The following is a 5,762-nucleotide window of genomic DNA, read 5'->3' on the forward strand; positions in this document are numbered from 1 at the left end:
GTACCTGCAGGTGTTTAATTTGGTCCGCCCTCACTTCTGCATTATATCATCAAATAACAGGACATATTGATTTGAGCCTTATTTTTTCTTGATTTTTCTGTATTGAGTTTTTTCGGTGACAGGAGATCAAAGCTCGATAGAATTATATTGTAAACCGTAATTTGTCATGTTCAATAGTCGAAAACCATAGGCAGTCCTATACCTTTAATTTCTACTACCACGCCTCGTTCGAAATTGGTAAACTTTTATGATTTTTTTCAGAAAAGTAATTATTGAGTTTGAAGTATTCTATATGATCTTATAAAAATTGCTTGGTCGTTCTCAAACAATAACTATTTACAGAATAATATACTCTTTAGAAATAAACGGCGGCTCATGTTGAATAGCAAACTAAAAACTGGGTAAAAAACTTGAATCCCTTTTATCCAACACTGTCTGTTTAAATACAATATAAATTTGCTGTACAATAAGTCACACTATTTAGCGATTTGTTCAAATAAAACAGCAATAACATAGTAAACAGAAGAACACGGTTCCTTCATCTCCTTATAATTTCTGACTTTTTCTTTGGTAGCTATTTGGTAATCACTAGAAACAAATATCAAGAGTGCACGTGTGGCGATTTTAATTCTAATTGTATTTTCTGTAACTCTCCTAAGTCTTCTTGGAAAATAAACATAAAAACTGGCTCGACACAACCGCAGAGCTTATCGGACAGTTCTCACTTATTTACACAAAAGATTTTTTACATCTCATACCCAAAACTAATCAAAGAAACCTAGAATGGTCTAATATAGAAGAGTAATGACAATGGATGATAAAAACGCTTGTAGATAGTCATATTTTAATAAAAATCTGATTAATTTCTATCAAGAAACAATCACGGTTTGGCTTTCATTACTGTTTTGGTTCGCATTTAATCTGCAGAAAATATTTAAATTTAATTAAACAGTTTAGGTTAACATCAATCACACTGTAAACATCACAGAATAACGACTTCAGAAGAATTATCGCCGACAACTACAGATACTTGAAAATAAGATTTATTCTCAATTCGTGACGCAAAGAAAAGGATTGCACGGTCGCCAGTTGTGGTGCGGCAATATACAGAAAACGTTGACAGAATTAAAGTTGAACAGGGAGAAGAAACAAAGAAAAGAGTCAAGAAAGTAGAAGCATAAAATATCAGAAATATTGTCGACAGAATCGCCATCAAATCACTGGTTGTATTTTTACGGTTGAATGGTTGCCGTTTTTACAGATTATTTACAGAGTCTCGCCATTACATGACAACTTTAATTGTAAGGGTATATCGACTCGGTGTAAACTCTGTTTACACATTTTTCTGCTCTGCTTGTAAGCAAACATGGCGGACAATGGGACCGCACATGAAAAGGTTTTAAATTATGGCGCTAAACATGTACTATGGCATTTTAGTAAACAGTATTAAATAACTTGAATTAAAGTGATGTTAAATACCGATACAGCAAGACAAACAGACATTCAAAGAATTGTGCTTCTTATTACAATAAGAACGAACAGATGATGGATGTTTCACTAAACCGATGTTAAATAAAAACTGAATCAAAACAGCTTATTTTTCCTTCTGATTAATTTGATGAGTGTTTTTAGTCTTGATCACAGTCTGAACAAGCCGTTATACGTCCTTCGAATCAAACTATTTAGACTTGGTGCGTTGATGCGAGCTGATTTGATTTCATGCCATATAAAGCAATAATTTCTGCCCAATTTATTCATAATCTAGATTTGAGTGGCATCACAATGTAGGCGCGATTTAATTTGAAAGTGATTACAAACATGGAGGTCTTTTAAATTTCAATGGTTTCTACCCAGAAAACAATATTTTTGCATTGATTACAGATGCGAAGAACAAGAAAATTTCCGTCAAATAAAGCATTATTTTGGACCTGCCATCTGGTTGGAATATAAAATAGACTTAACATTTCCCCATTTATATTTTAAATTTGGCACTAAATGGAGTGTTTCTTCTGCACCTGAGTGTCGAGGCTTAAATGCGAGCAACTGTCGACTAAATTTTGGTACAATGCTTTTCCCTACGAGTGTTATAAATGGGATTCATGCTAATGAAAAAACCTGCTTCAACAACCACTTCAAAAATGTATAACGCCGGTCAAACTAACCGTGAGAATTTTACGCAAAACTCGTGTTATTCTTTTTGATTTTTTTTTCTTGGGACTCTACTTTTTGTTAGCTTCTATGAATTTAACGAGTAATGTATCTTTTCATTTGTTATATTTAAACATATTTTAAATATTAGAAATATTTTTGTTTAATGATAAAATGTAAATAAGTTTTCTCTATACCACTCAATGTCGGGCAGTTGGGAAGAATTTCTTTGGCCAACCATTATTTTGTCATTTTCTTTCGTGAATTACGTGTTTTTTGTTTGTTTTTTCTTTTCTTTTTTGTCATTTATTTATTTATTCATTTTTGTTGTTTTTGTTTCTTTTTTTTTAATGTTTTTTGTTTGTTGTTGTGTTTTGTGTATGTATGTGTGTTTTTTTGTTTTTTTGTTTTTTTGTTTTTTGTTATTTACGCGTGTATTATTTAACACTGTTGTTTTTATTTATTACTGAAAGTTTTTTTTTCTCTTTTGTCTCATTCCCATTGTTTAGATAGTGGCATTTAACTGAACAATTGTAAGTACGACCTTGTTAATGTAACTTCCCCTGTACCATTTCCTTTGGAATAGACTTAACGCGTGTCATCGAACATCAAGATGTATGCTAGCCGAAAACGTCACCAGTTTAGATACGTAATCCGTTATTTCACACTGCTTATATAAACTTTAGGACCCTGAGGTTCAAATACTATTATTGGTGAGTGTCCGGGTCTTTATGATTTGACACTCTGTAAATTGGGGGTCGTAATAGCCCTTTTGTTAAAGTGATAAGACATACGATACAGTTAATCTGACACGGTTACCTCAAATTGATCTGATTGTTTAACTCAATTGCTCAATGTTTACTCTGACATACCTTATATTGTTGTTTATTTGACTCTGTAAACAAGTAAATATCATAGCATTATTGTAACCAATTAACTGCTTGATGTTGATGAAATGGTAACAAATAAACATATTAGTGCAGACGGGTTTACTAAATTGATAATGTAGATGAAATTTAATTGCTAAAAATACCAAAACCATAATGTATATTTACTGGTAAGATACTGCCTTTTACTGTATTTTGTCCTCTACCTATGTGTATACGATTTAGAATATTTTTGAGCAATTTACTATATTTTCAACTAAATAAACTGGATTGTATTCAACAGACCAGTTCTATTCTATTACACATTTGTCACGCTGTTGACATACTATGCGGTATGGTATGTACACACGCTTACATACAACTGTATTAGGATAGATGATGTGCTAGTCTGAAGAACTGTTGACCTTTGTATCCTACTTTTGGTTGAAAATAGTCAGCTTTGCCGTTACGTGTATGTGAGACTTATGGTGGAATAAATTGCAAATACTGAGTGCAGATAAAATCTAGGGCATGTTTAACGAAGCTATCTTACGACTAATGCGCATCTTAGACTGGTCCTAAGACATGTCTTCGTGTACATCTGTTAAAATATATCATATTCTCATCCTAAATTTAGGGCCAAAAGTAAGTTGACTTAGTCTGGTCTTAAATTAGAATAAATTTACGAAATAATTCAATTTGCGCAATTTAAATAAATGTGACTGTTTTATCTGCTGAAATTAAACAATTTTAAGATACTATGCTTTATCCCTCGTCAAAAGGAATGATACGGTTTTAAGAAAGAAGAATGCATTTGAATATTACCAGTATTCAATTTGCTTTAGAATATTTATAAATAATATTTTTCTCTGTATGGAAACACGTATATCCCCGTACCAAATTCATGATAATATTCTCTTTATTTTATGAGCTAAAACTTTTCACAACTGTATATTGTGCACTTACTACAAGAGCCGCTTCGCCATAGTATATTTCCGAAATTTCTGATTTCAGTGGATATCTCCCCAAAAATATCGGATAGTATAATATTTGATAAAGACGTAAAAATGACTAATTCGTTTTTTAACATGTGTAGTTTTATGCCAACTATCTTTTCAAAATATTTCTGACATTTAAGGGGAAGTTATTACATCACGTCAAATATTTTGCTTGTTCAAACAGCATATTTCTATACATCTTTGCAAGACGACAGAAACGACTTCATGTTATAGTTATTTGAATGACTACAAAGTTTTTTTAATTCAATTTTGTATGATAGCAGTGATGCCACTAGTAAATTGAGTATGCTATTATAATTGTTTAACGTTATGATCATTGTGTTGTCTTGAGCCCTAACATAATCCTTAGTATAGACATATCTTCGGAAAGTTTCATTAAAAAGGCCTCTGATTAATAAATATTCCAGTGGCGGATCCAGGGGGTTGTCACCTCTCCTTTTGTCATTTTCACGTGCAAAATTGACAAAAATGGTAAATAATGTCCTAGCATCCCCCCCTTTTCTGAGGAACTCCGGCTGGCACCCCTCCTTATCAAAGTGTCCGCCCCTGTATATGCTGAAATAAATATATTTGCTTTAGTGTATTTTAATGTATATTTGTTCTATTAAGCCTCCCGTGGAATCGGTAATAATACCCCCACCTACTATAACACAACACGGTTAGCATTTTAACTCATATAACCGTCATTTTGTTGTAAAATTTTCCAAAAAACTATTATAAGAATTAAGATGACGAAAACCAAGAGTCGTAGATGTCTAAACAGTATAACGTTAAGTCGAATCATTAATATGGTATCTTGTCATTTCCTGAACTGAAAGTTAATCATTGTAGATTATCTGACCATTAGATTCATATCAACTGAGCATATCTAATTAATGTCTTAAATGAATATGAACAGTTGGTCATGGAAAATAAGCATATTCTTCGTCTTTTGGTCTCTTTATAATGGTACTGTAATTTCTTTGGGCTCCCTTCGTTTTATCCACTATCACTGTTATTTATTTTTAGTTTTTTTTTTTTTTCTATATTTCATATCGTTTCTCTTTTAAAAATTTTTGTACTATCAGTTTTATTCAGTTTTATTATTTGTGATAGCTGAGCGTCTTCTCGCTTTTCTAATCGATATACCAATGTTATTTGAGTTTAACACAATAATTTTTTAAACAATTAATAGAAGAGTTCTTTATTTTGAAATTCTAAAAAAATGTAATTGCTCAATACCAGATGATTTTGTTCTGTAATTTCACACAAATTAGTTGCTTAGGATACCTGTTAAATGAAAATGGAATGAGAAGTTTGAGGAGAAACGTTCAAACCATTGTTAGGAGCAATCCTCCAGGTGTGCTTTGCTTTTGTTATATCTGGGTGGTATTTGGACACATCTTTTCTTACGCCATAACCATACAATCCAATGTAAAGTGTCATTCAGGTTCCACTCATGAAACATATGTATCCAAGATTGTTCACTAATGTTAACGAAAACAGCAAGGATTCCATTAGAGTGTGAATAAAACAGTTAAAATGTTCTTTAGTACGAGTAAGTCTTGGGTAAATAGAACATTATCAACGTACTCCGCTAAGTGACTGGGTAAGAATGGAGTCTGACACTGGCACGGAAGAATGATCTAAAACTATGTAAACAACTAATGTTGCCGGAGTTGTGGGTTCAGATTCTAATTACCAAGCTCTATTTTAATATAATGAATATGAGGACCATTTATTACAGAGA

The sequence above is a fragment of the Perna viridis genome, chromosome 2 (genome assembly GCF_037379345.1).
Source record: "Perna viridis isolate PV_CMFRI_1.1 ecotype Kerala chromosome 2, ASM3737934v1, whole genome shotgun sequence".
In the NCBI taxonomy this organism is placed as follows: Eukaryota; Metazoa; Mollusca; class Bivalvia; order Mytilida; family Mytilidae; genus Perna; species Perna viridis.